The 12,613-nt window shown below is 43.9% G+C and overlaps 1 protein-coding gene and 8 non-coding genes across 9 annotated transcripts in view; all 9 read right to left on the bottom strand.

Annotated features, from left to right (window-relative positions):
• The window catches only part of lrch4 (leucine-rich repeats and calponin homology (CH) domain containing 4), a 310,321-nt gene that overhangs the window by 166,357 nt on the left and 131,351 nt on the right, over positions 1 to 12,613 (bottom strand). The gene's annotated exons all lie outside the window — the stretch shown is intronic.
• Positions 4,662 to 4,734, bottom strand: trnak-uuu (transfer RNA lysine (anticodon UUU)). The gene has a single exon. It is a non-coding gene; the product is annotated as a tRNA-Lys (tRNA).
• On the bottom strand, positions 5,263 to 5,335 carry trnak-cuu (transfer RNA lysine (anticodon CUU)). Its single transcript has one exon. It is a non-coding gene; the product is annotated as a tRNA-Lys (tRNA).
• On the bottom strand, positions 5,908 to 5,981 carry trnan-guu (transfer RNA asparagine (anticodon GUU)). The gene has a single exon. It is a non-coding gene; the product is annotated as a tRNA-Asn (tRNA).
• On the bottom strand, positions 6,920 to 6,992 carry trnak-cuu (transfer RNA lysine (anticodon CUU)). The gene has a single exon. It is a non-coding gene; the product is annotated as a tRNA-Lys (tRNA).
• trnan-guu (transfer RNA asparagine (anticodon GUU)) lies at positions 7,564 to 7,637 on the bottom strand. The gene has a single exon. It is a non-coding gene; the product is annotated as a tRNA-Asn (tRNA).
• trnak-cuu (transfer RNA lysine (anticodon CUU)) lies at positions 8,577 to 8,649 on the bottom strand. The gene has a single exon. It is a non-coding gene; the product is annotated as a tRNA-Lys (tRNA).
• On the bottom strand, positions 9,222 to 9,295 carry trnan-guu (transfer RNA asparagine (anticodon GUU)). Its single transcript has one exon. It is a non-coding gene; the product is annotated as a tRNA-Asn (tRNA).
• trnan-guu (transfer RNA asparagine (anticodon GUU)) lies at positions 10,759 to 10,832 on the bottom strand. The gene has a single exon. It is a non-coding gene; the product is annotated as a tRNA-Asn (tRNA).

Genomic DNA, 12,613 nt, shown 5'->3' with positions numbered 1-12,613 from the left:
CATGGAATGCACGCCATTGCACGGTTCTCAGCTGAGTCAGTCAGACTCAGAGCTACCGGAAACTCGACTGAACGAACGAACGATTCGCGAACGACTCAACTAATCATTCAATACACCACTATAGGCCACGCCTCCTTCATATGGCAGCCCCGTTGCTAATCGGTCAGCGGTATGTCGCTCCACGCACGTGTTAAATACAGTTCCCCTCCTTCCCCTCCCCTCCCCATAGTGACCATACCGAAGAATCTAAACTCTAGTGCAGGGGTCTTCAACGTTTTCCAGGCCAAGGACCCCCAAACTGATGGAGAGATGGAGCGGGGACCCCCTACTTATTTATTGTATAAAATTGTGTTTGATATAAAACTGTTCCTATAGTGGCATGTATAAATGTACCTTGTTATTTTGCATTCAATACTAAGATATTCAAATAATACACAGGTTCATATATTCATGTTTTCATTATAAACATGTGCAAGGTACAGCGAGTAGGGTGGCAATGCCACTGCCATTCATAAACACAACATAACATAATAAACTGATAACTGCAATTGCATGTAATCATGCATAAAAGCAATTCAAATGGACATTTTGAAAACAAAAAATGAGTGATGTTTGTTAGTGTCTTTCTTATCACTCTGCGACTGTAACTTATCAACCCCAGCGTGTCCGGTTGCTAAGCGACGTCATCGTCTTTGGCTGACTATTTCTCTGCTGATTGCTTATTTTCCCGATAATGACGGCTTTCTGTACATTATCCCTTACATAACAGCACTCTCTCTCTCCCAACAGTCTTCGCTGCACACTCTCATCATAATACGTATTGTTTGCGGAGGAGGGGGTAGATATAAAGACCGGACAACAAACTGACGTCGCTGTGCTGTCCTTCTTAATTGAAGGAGCAGGCAGAGAAAAGCTCTCTCCTGCTGGGCTTTCATTAAAATCAAATACATAAAAATTTCGCAGCCAGTCCAGATGTGTCAGGTGTGCGCGAGAGACCAAAATGCCATAGATATAATACATTCGGATCGCATGATAGGAATAAAGCTATTCCAATTAGAAATCGGATCAAAAGTTTCCATGTAAACGCGGCTAGTGTGTTGGATTCATGTTAATGTGTATTTAAAGACATTTCAATTTGTGTAAAAAATTGCGGGGGTAATATAAAGAAAAAGTCTAATCAACCCAAACTTTCGCGACCCCCCTGCAGTACCTCCGCGGACCCCCTAGGGGTCGCGGACCCCCTGTTGAAGACCTCTGCTCTAGTGCATGACATCCTCCGTATGCGTTCACAGCTGGGTGAGTTTCACCACCTCCTCATCGTTTCAGCACACACTGAAACGATGACTTGATCGTCCATTTTCTTTCTGCTTTTGTGTGTCCTCGGCTCTGTCTCTCTGCCAGTGACATCGGGTTGAGCACAATGCTGATTGGCTATCGTCTCGCTAAGCGTCACGCGTAGGAACATAAAAAGTAAAAACGCGCGCCTTATTTAGGTGCGTAAAACGCGTCTAACGCGCCGCTTAGCTCGCTTAACGCATCTACGCGCCTAAACCAGTGGTTCCCTATGCAAAAAATGCTGATTTTCTACGCCAATAACGCGTGTAATGTGTTCAGTGTGGCCGTACCTTAAGTGGAGCCCTCGTTGAATTCTTGTCCTAATTAAATTAATAGAGGAAGAGGACATCGAAGAATTTGACGAACTGCTCCCTCCTGAATAGAAAGTACTGAACACTTCATTACAGGTTCAGTCCCTGCCCTGAACACTGCATTACAGGTTCAGTCCCTGCCTTGTGACTGCAAGCTTACACAGCCCTTAGTACATTCATGTGGACTTTTTATTTGGTATCTTTTATTGTCCATAGTATTCATGTAGATCTCTTTTTTATAATCCTGTTTATGTTGTATGTGTATTTTATGGGTGATGTCTTTGAGCTACTGGGACCTCAAATTTCCCCTTGGGGATATTAGGTATCTATCATCATCATCATCATCATCATCATCATCATCATCATCATCCTGTGCTCCCAGCTGTGTAAAGCATAATAGGTACACACAAGATTTACTCTTCAACACCAGGGGAGGTGTTCTATTTCATCCTTACTGACCGGTGCATTAAGCACTGGATTTATCCGTCTCGCGCATGCGCAGTTCGAGTACCTATACCAACAAAGTCACCTGTGACCCTCGTGACACCGGATGGGCTATATAGCCCGGTGTCGACAGAGGATCTGTTCCTTTTCATCTTCTCGCAAAAGACGCAAGTAGTACCACTTGCGATAGCGTATTCGCTTTTTGAAAGGATCGCTTCCCAGACTTTGTGCAGCCTCGCGACCAAAGCGTCGGAGTAAACGGGTGAACTCGTAATCCAGGGGCTGTTTGACTGTACAGCGCGGAAAGAGCTATTGCCGCTACTTTTGGTGGGGCAGCTTGTTGCTTCCCCCCACTGTAAAAGCTGCTAAACATAGCTTCCTTTGTTCCCTAATAGAAGCAGCTCGGCTGTGTTCTAAGTTACCACATTTGTTTGGTAACACTTTTGTTTAAAAAAAGAAAATGCAGAAAAGAAAAGTTTTTCGTTCGGTCACTTACCGGTGAAGCAGCGCTCTCGCGTCCTCTCCCTGTAACACTGTTGTGTATTTCTTTTCAGTCACTTACCGGTGAAGGCAGTGCTCTCACGTCCTCTCCCTGTAACACTGTTGTGTATTTCTTTTCAGTCACTTACCGGTGAAGGCAGTGCTCTCGCGTCCTCTCCCTGTAACACTGTTGTGTATTTCTTTTCAGTCACTTACCGGTGAAGGCAGTGCTCTCGTGTCCTCTCCCTGTAACACTGTTGTTTATTTCTTTTCAGTCACTTTCCGGTGAAGGCAGCGCTCTCGCGTCCTCTCCCGGTAACACTGTCTTGTGTTTTTTTGAGTTAGTAGCTTACTGGTGAAGGCAGTGCTCTCGCTCCCACTCCCAGTGTTCTGCTGATGGCTCATGTGTGTGGCGCCTGTGTGGCCCTCCTTGAGCCTGACGATGGTCATGATCGCTGCCCCTCTTGCCTCGGCTTCGAGCATTTGAGGGAGGGCCTTACTGAGAGGGCCTGTATGAACTGCGGCTCCATGCCCTTGGCACTCAGGCTGGCTAGGCTCGCAGCGGTGGAACGTCCGACAGCCGTCGACCTTCCCTCAATGACGCCACTTCCTTCGGCTCATGTCGTCGGGGTAGAGCAGTGCCCCCCCCCCAGGAAAAGGGCTAGGAACGAGCTAGCATCCAAGGTGGATCGCTTGACGTCCGACATGGTGAGGATACAGGAGCTCCTCCTGACCCTGCAACCTTGGGCAGGTGGGGCGGTGGCTGGCATCCAGGATGACCCTTCCTTGGGGGATGTGCCTAGGTTCTGGACGATGACCTGTCGCTGGCGGCGTCGGCTAACCTCTTTAGTGAAGGTGTCACGGAGGAGGTAGCCTCCAACACTTTTGGGGAGGCCTCCCGCTCCTCTGCTCAGAGCTCTGGGCACAGCATAGAGGGTAACCCCATGGGGGCCGTCATCCGTACGGCCCTGGCTCGCCTGGGGCTCGATGCTCCTCAGGCAGACTTTGCTCAGCCTAGCGCCTTTTTCAGGTGCAGCCCTGCCACAACCCCTTTCTCTGTCCCTCCTTCGGAGGAGTACTTAAAGGAGATACATGATTGCTGGAAGGATGCCAAGGCTCTCCCCCGTCCTTCTGCCAGTGCTCGGGCCTTGGCTGCCATGCGTGATCCAGTGCAGTATGGGCTGGGTCGCATGCCACCCGTTGAGCCCGCCATGGCCTCCCTCATTTTGACTCCTTATCAGGCTTTGCGGCCGGATGCTAGATGTCCTCGGCCCCAGTGCAGGGTCACAGACGACCTGCTTTCGAAGGCCTACGACGAAGCAGGGCGTATGGGTCAGATGTCTTACATTCTTCACTGATTTTCCCAGTAATGGACAGTGAATAAGAAATGGCCTACAGTGTGTTGGAGAACATTTGGTTCTTTGCAAATAACCTGTGCAGCTGGGAGGTTAAGCCCAATGGAACGCATTATTCACTATATTAGATAGTGTCAATTACTTTATTGGAATAGATTTTTGTAAATTGTTCAATGTGCAGTTTGCAAGAATTCTGTTTTTAAATCTCAGATTATAAATATTTGCACATCAAAAACGGATTTCAATTTTCCATTAAAAGTACCTTTACCAGCTACATCGAATCAAAGCCATAAGCTATGCTTGCTGTAGGGAAATGTTTTTGACCTAATGAGATGTCTTTCAGAAAGGGGAATTCGTTCAAATGGTAGGGGGCTCGCTTAGCATGTGAGAGGTAGAGGGATCGATGCCTGCATTCTCCAATGTCTTGCATTCTTCACAGATTTTCCTAGTAATGGACAGTGAATAAGAAATGGCCTACAGTGTGTTGGAGAACATTTGGTTCTTTGCAAATAAACTCTGCAGCTGGGAGGTTAGGCCAATGGAACACATTATTCACTATATTAGATAGTGTCAATTACTTTATTGGAATAGATTTTTGTAAATTGTTCAATGTGCAGTTTGCAAGAATTCTGTTTTTAAAGCTCTCTGTAAGAGACAATTATTCACGTGTTTATACCAGCACTCACCAACCTGTTCTGAGGAATCAGTGTCAATGAAGTTAATGTAAATAAAGTACCGCCTGAACAGGGACTTGAACCCTGGACCCTCAGATTAAAAGTCTGATGCTCTACCGGCTGAGCTATCCAGGCTTCATTGAGTTACAAATATTTGCACAAAAAAAAAACGGATTTCAATTTTCCATTAAAAGTACCTGTACCAGCTACATCGAATCAAAGCCATAAGCTAGCTTGCTGTAGGGAAATGTTTTTGACCTTATGAGATGTCTTTCAGAAAGGGGAATTCGCTCAAATGGTAGGGGGCTCGCTTAGCATTTGTGAGGTAGCGGGATCGATGCCTGCATTCTCCAATGTGATTTTCAAAGAATTTCTATTTCTATGACTGTTAATCAGAATTTAAGTAGAGTTTGTTGGGGGACATATGGTTCTTTGCCCCAGCCCCTGCAGCTGAGAGGTTAAACAAAATGAGGCATCATTCTACCCTTTAGACAGTGTCAATAAGTTAATCGCAACAAATACAAATAACTTGTTATACGTGCTATTTGCAGGGTTATAAGGCTTCACATTTTGTAAATCTCTGTAAAGAATCTAATTTACCAGCCTGGATAGCTTGTAATCTCCTGGGTTCTGGAAAGGGGACATGGACATAAAAGTATATAGCGCCCAACGTGGGGCTCGAACCCACGACCCTGAGATTAAGAGTCTCATGCTCTACCGACTGAGCTAGCCGGGCTTAAAATAGTCAATACCAGACAACATAAAAAAAAAAACACACACAAAAAAAACCTGTGCGTTAAATCTCCTCGACATTGATGTCTTCAAATGTTGATAGAAAGTAGCTGTGTTTCATTCCCCACTGATAAATCACATATGATTTAAATTCTAGGGACCCCACCATCTCAGTCCCCCCTGAATAATCTCCTTTCAACCCTTAACCTCATCTCTGAGCGTATGTAATCTCCTGGGTTCTGGAAAGGGGACATGGCGGGAGCAAGGAGAATAAGCTTTCCTCTCCCTGTGGCCCCCTGAAATGTTAATTGGTCAAAAAAGATAGCAAAATATGGCTTTTAAGAAAAAAACAATTTCCATGTTATGATCGTAAGACAAGGTGAAATGGATCAGATCTAAGCTCCTAAATACCTCCAATTCCTAGAAAGCACTTTAGCCAGATAGCTCCTCTCTCAGACACTCCGTACTCAGGTCAACGGGAGTGCATGATTGGAAGGAAATTGACAGAGCAGTTCTATCAAATGTTTTTGTTTGGGCTGATGCTTAGCTTGAACTGGTGGTCAGTAAAAATCAGGTCGTCCCTGGGTGGGCTTGAACCACCAACCTTTCGATTAACAGTCGAACGCGCTAACCAATTGCGCCACAGAGACCTTTGGCTATGACATGTGTCTTGTAAAAAAAAAAACATGTCAGCTATGGCAAAGTTCGCAACAAATGAATCTCACTCAACCATTGAAACAGTCAATGGCATGAGATTGTATTATACCCTGGTATGCTAGAATACCATCTAAGGAGAATAGCCATGCTTTCAAAGTCACGTTATATTGCTTATTCGTCCTTTCAAATGATCAAGACTTTTATGGTTTGCCGCCACAAACCGTAGTTGCAGCTTACTTTCAATCTTTCTAGCTGACTCCATGTCAATGCAAAATGTTGTGGCTCGACCATGCACTACGGGAGTACATGATGGGAAGGGAATTGACAGAGCAGTTCATTCAAATCTTCTCTTGGAAACACAGTCGATTTTTTCACTTAACAAAGGTTAACGGTTTGGGCTGATGCTTAGATTGACCTGGTGGTCAGTTAAAATCAGCTCGGAGGCTTGAACCACCAACCTTTTAGTTATCAGTCAAACGCACTACCCGATTGCGCCACAGAGACCAGTTAACAAAAACACACGCGTCTTGTAGAAATAAGAACATATCTGCATGTCAGCTATGGATCTTGAAACCTGGAACTTGGAACTGAGAAATCATGATCAAAATTTGATTAATCGCGCAGCCCTACCTACAACAGATAACACTTTAATTGTTGTCACCAACCACACACAGTAGGAAGACATAGTGTTGATGGTTGGTGTGGCCTACTCATTGTATTTGCCTCAAGTTGTGGCCCACTAGGTATACACACACCACATTGGAAGCGCCCAACAGGGTGGGAAGACTGGGAATATTAATGCAGAACATGGGACTCAAACCCATAAAAAGCTGACAGTTTGACATTCAGTGTGGATCTTTGAAATGACCAGCCTGGATAGCTTGTAATCTCCTGGGTTCTGGAAAGGGGACATGGACATAAAAGTATATAGCGCCCAACGTGGGGCTCGAACCCACGACCCTGAGATTAAGAGTCTCATGCTCTACCGACTGAGCTAGCCGGGCTTAAAATAGTCAATACCAGACAACATAAAAAAAAAACACACACAAAAAAAACCTGTGCGTTAAATCTCCTCGACATTGATGTCTTCAAATGTTGATAGAAAGTAGCTGTGTTTCATTCCCCACTGATAAATCACATATGATTTAAATTCTAGGGACCCCACCATCTCAGTCCCCCCTGAATAATCTCCTTTCAACCCTTAACCTCATCTCTGAGCGTATGTAATCTCCTGGGTTCTGGAAAGGGGACATGGCGGGAGCAAGGAGAATACGCTTTCCTCTCCCTGTGGCCCCCTGAAATGTTAATTGGTCAAAAAAGATAGCAAAATATGGCTTTTAAGAAAAAAACAATTTCCATTTTATGATCGTAAGACAAGGTGAAATGGATCAGATCTAAGCTCCTAAATACCTCCAATTCCTAGAAAGCACTTTAGCCAGATAGCTCCTCTCTCAGACACTCCGTACTCAGGTCAACGGGAGTGCATGATTGGAAGGAAATTGACAGAGCAGTTCTATCAAATGTTTTTGTTTGGGCTGATGCTTAGCTTGACCTGGTGGTCAGTAAAAATCAGGTCGTCCCTGGGTGGGCTTGAACCACCAACCTTTCGATTAACAGTCGAACGCGCTAACCAATTGCGCCACAGAGACCTTTGGCTATGACATGTGTCTTGTAAAAAAAAAAACATGTCAGCCCTGGCAAAGTTCGCAACAAATGAATCTCACTCAACCATTGAAACAGTCAATGGCAATGAGATTGTATTATACCCTGGTATGCTAGAATACCATCTAAGGAGAATAGCCATGCTTTCAAAGTCACGTTATATTGCTTATTCGTCCTTTCAAATGATCAAGACTTTTATGGTTTGCCGCCACAAACCGTAGTTGCAGCTTACTTTCAATCTTTCTAGCTGACTCCATGTCAATGCAAAATGTTGTGGCTCGACCATGCACTACGGGAGTACATGATGGGAAGGGAATTGACAGAGCAGTTCATTCAAATCTTCTCTTGGAAACACAGTCGATTTTTTCACTTAACAAAGGTTAACGGTTTGGGCTGATGCTTAGCTTGACCTGGTGGTCAGTTAAAATCAGCTCGGAGGCTTGAACCACCAACCTTTTAGTTATCAGTCAAACGCACTACCCGATTGCGCCACAGAGACCAGTTAAAAAAATCACACGCGTCTTGTAGAAATAAGAACATATCTGCATGTCAGCTATGGATCTTGAAACCTGGAACTTGGAACTGAGAAATCATGATCAAAATTCGATTAATCGCGCAGCCCTACCTACAACAGATAACACTTTAATTGTTGTCACCAACCACACACAGCAGGAAGACATAGTGTTGATGGTTGGTGTGGCCTACTCATTGTATTTGCCTCAAGTTGTGGCCCACTAGGTATACACACACCACATTGGAAGCGCCCAACAGGGTGGGAAGACTGGGAATATTAATGCAGAACATGGGACTCAAACCCATAAAAAGCTGACAGTTTGACATTCAGTGTGGATCTTTGAAATGACCAGCCTGGATAGCTTGTAATCTCCTGGGTTCTGGAAAGGGGACATGGACATAAAAGTATATAGCGCCCAACGTGGGGCTCGAACCCACGACCCTGAGATTAAGAGTCTCATGCTCTACCGACTGAGCTAGCCGGGCTTAAAATAGTCAATACCAGACAACATAAAAAAAAAAACACACACAAAAAAAACCTGTGCGTTAAATCTCCTCGACATTGATGTCTTCAAATGTTGATAGAAAGTAGCTGTGTTTCATTCCCCACTGATAAATCACATATGATTTAAATTCTAGGGACCCCACCATCTCAGTCCCCCCTGAATAATCTCCTTTCAACCCTTAACCTCATCTCTTAGCGTATGTAATCTCCTGGGTTCTGGAAAGGGGACATGGCGGGAACAAGGAGAATAAGCTTTCCTCTCCCTGTGGCCCCCTGAAATGTTAATTGGTCAAAAAAGATAGCAAAATATGGCTTTTAAGAAAAAAACAATTTCCATGTTATGATCGTAAGACAAGGTGAAATGGATCAGATCTAAGCTCCTAAATACCTCCAATTCCTAGAAAGCACTTTAGCCAGATAGCTCCTCTCTCAGACACTCCGTACTCAGGTCAACGGGAGTGCATGATTGGAAGGAAATTGACAGAGCAGTTCTATCAAATGTTTTTGTTTGGGCTGATGCTTAGCTTGACCTGGTGGTCAGTAAAAATCAGGTCGTCCCTGGGTGGGCTTGAACCACCAACCTTTCGATTAACAGTCGAACGCGCTAACCAATTGCGCCACAGAGACCTTTGGCTATGACATGTGTCTTGTAAAAAAAAAAACATGTCAGCTATGGCAAAGTTCGCAACAAATGAATCTCACTCAACCATTGAAACAGTCAATGGCAATGAGATTGTATTATACCCTGGTATGCTAGAATACCATCTAAGGAGAATAGCCATGCTTTCAAAGTCACGTTATATTGCTTATTCGTCCTTTCAAATGATCAAGACTTTTATGGTTTGCCGCCACAAACCGTAGTTGCAGCTTACTTTCAATCTTTCTAGCTGACTCCATGTCAATGCAAAATGTTGTGGCTCGACCATGCACTACGGGAGTACATGATGGGAAGGGAATTGACAGAGCAGTTCATTCAAATCTTCTCTTGGAAACACAGTCGATTTTTTCACTTAACAAAGGTTAACGGTTTGGGCTGATGCTTAGCTTGACCTGGTGGTCAGTTAAAATCAGCTCGGAGGCTTGAACCACCAACCTTTTAGTTATCAGTCAAACGCACTACCCGATTGCGCCCCAGAGACCAGTTAAAAAAATCACACGCGTCTTGTAGAAATAAGAACATATCTGCATGTCAGCTATGGATCTTGAAACCTGGAACTTGGAACTGAGAAATCATGATCAAAATTTGATTAATCGCGCAGCCCTACCTACAACAGATAACACTTTAATTGTTGTCACCAACCACACACAGCAGGAAGACATAGTGTTGATGGTTGGTGTGGCCTACTCATTGTATTTGCCTCAAGTTGTGGCCCACTAGGTATACACACACCACATTGGAAGCGCCCAACAGGGTGGGAAGACTGGGAATATTAATGCAGAACATGGGACTCAAACCCATAAAAAGCTGACAGTTTGACATTCAGTGTGGATCTTTGAAATGACCCCTTACTGTGAACATTCAACGCATAGGCTACGTTTTAAGGTGATAGCTCACAACATAGGGCTCGAACCCACGACCCTGAGATTAATAAGAGTCTCATGCTCTACCGATAGAGCTAGCCGGGCTGTACAAACATGACCAGCAAGCAAAAAAAAAAAATTAATAACTTTGAGATAATGCCTTCAAATGTTGTTAGAAAATTGCCATATTCCATGGCCCATTATTAAAGGGAACAAGCTGGCCCCTCCCTCCCACCCTGTGGCCGCATTCAATGTGGCCTTGTAAAACCCCATAGCTATGGCTTTTAAGTAAAAAATAATTTCCATGATTTGATCATAAGACTTGGTAAAAATGCACCATATCTATGCTCATGAATACGTATAATTCCTAGACAGCAGAATTGCCAGCTAGCTTTTCTCCAGACAGACACTCAGTAGTCAAGGGGACAACTGCAGTATATGTTTGGGAGGGAAATGACAGAGCAGTTCTATAAATATACTCTTGGAAACAGAGTTCATTTTTTCCCAAATGGCAGGTCAATGAGTTCGGCTGTTGACACCATGACACCTGGTTTGGTTAAAAAAGAACACGTCCCTGGGTGGGCTTGAACCACCAACCTTTCGATTAACAGTCGAACGCGCTAACCAATTGCGCCACAGAGACATGACATTTATAGTATCATATGTCAGCTATGGCTTAGTTAGTGGTTCAAGCCCACCCAGGGACGTGCTATTTTTAACTGAACAGCGTATCATATGCTACAGTTAGCCCCTGGACTACTGAGTGTAAGAAGAGCTGGCTGTCTTATGTGCTGTCTAGGAATTGAAAGAACTTCCGGTCCGGCTTGGTGAAGAACCACCAGCCCTTTGGTGAACTGCTGAACACACCAGCACATTCAGTAGCATGAGATGCTTTCTCTGTGGGTGCGAGCCATGTGTGCATGCATTTGTTTGTGTTTAAAGTGCAATCAGACCAGAACACACAACCCAGCTTTTGATTTGGCTTTAAGGTTTTGTTCATAAATAAACCCTCCTTCAGTTCATATGGGTATTTCTGAAAAGCAGGGTATTCGTGCCACCATAGCAAGATTTTCCTGCAAAAACATCGCCTCTTAACGCGTCTTTCAATTGACATGGCATGGATTCCGCACTGCCCCCTCTTTTTTGTTGCGAAAGGACCGTTCAAACTTTCCGCGTGACAGTCTATCCGCGTTCACTCCATGACGTCCATTTTGAACCGCCACATGGATTACAAAGTGATTGTTGCTGTTTGCGGACTCTCGGAGCTCTACAATATCTATATAATAGAACATATATCACGGCCAAAAGCTGTGTGCGTCTTCGCTTTTGGTTTGAACGCACATCGAGTTAATACATTGTTAACAAATAAAAAAATAAAAAGATTTGTTGGTAAAAGTGTTCCAAATAGGTTGTACAAATATAGGTGAGCAAACGACCGAAAGTGATAAAAGTAATTAGATTAACGTAGGCTACCAGTGTCGATGCGGTTTCTGCCAGTCGGCAACAGGGTAGGCTGATGAAAAGTTGACAAGGGCCTAGACACGTCCTCGTGGCTCCGTGTAAAATAGCCGGTGTAAGACGTGGAACTTCGAATAATCACTATTTCCTTTTTGGTTATTCCAGAAGTTTCCTTCTCTGGTAGGAAAAATAATAAGAAATACATTCCGTAACATTCTGTTTGCATTGGCTACCGCATTCAACGCTTTATAGGCTAAACAGAGCGCGAGAGGGGCCCCAGGGTGGGAGGAGCTTAGATCCCCTTACATGTCCAATTAAAGGGATCAATAATATATTTCCTACCGGGAGAACCACTTAGTTGATAAAGTGTGTTTTTGTATGATTAAGTAGTAAAGTACATTTTCTCCACGTTTCAGTAAATCCCTAGACTTACAGACATCGGATTTCATACACAATATCCAATCCACACACATGAATACACATTGAAAGAAATGTTAATTCACAGGCTTCTTTTTCTAAAGTCGAGAGTAACCGCTCTAAATTACATTTCTCCATAGCAAAGGGGCTTCTTGGATGTGACAAGTTGTGTTTCAAACTGTTATACCTGGATTCATCGGTTGAAGTTACTGATTTCATGCTACATCAAAGCCTTCTCATGCTATTACATTCAAAGATCAACTCTAGATAAAAGTAGGGAGGGAACTATAATACACCATGAACTTGGTTTGAGAGAAAAATACTTCATAACTTGATGTGCTTTAAGATAATGCTAAAACGTCTGAGACTCAAACAGCCATTCATTTGAAGCACATTTGCATTATGCAGCAAAACAATCGTGTAAAGTGAGTCGTCCTGTGAATCAAACGTGATGGCTTATTGCAATATGAATAATGGAGGCATTTGGTTTCTGTTAAACACTGCTACACAAATTATGTATTCTTCATTCAGAACCAACCACACAAACAC

The sequence above is a fragment of the Gadus morhua genome, chromosome 17 (genome assembly GCF_902167405.1).
Source record: "Gadus morhua chromosome 17, gadMor3.0, whole genome shotgun sequence".
Lineage (NCBI taxonomy): Eukaryota > Metazoa > Chordata > Actinopteri > Gadiformes > Gadidae > Gadus > Gadus morhua.
Note: the sequence above shows the minus strand (reverse complement) of the source record. Positions and strands in the feature narration are given on the sequence as shown.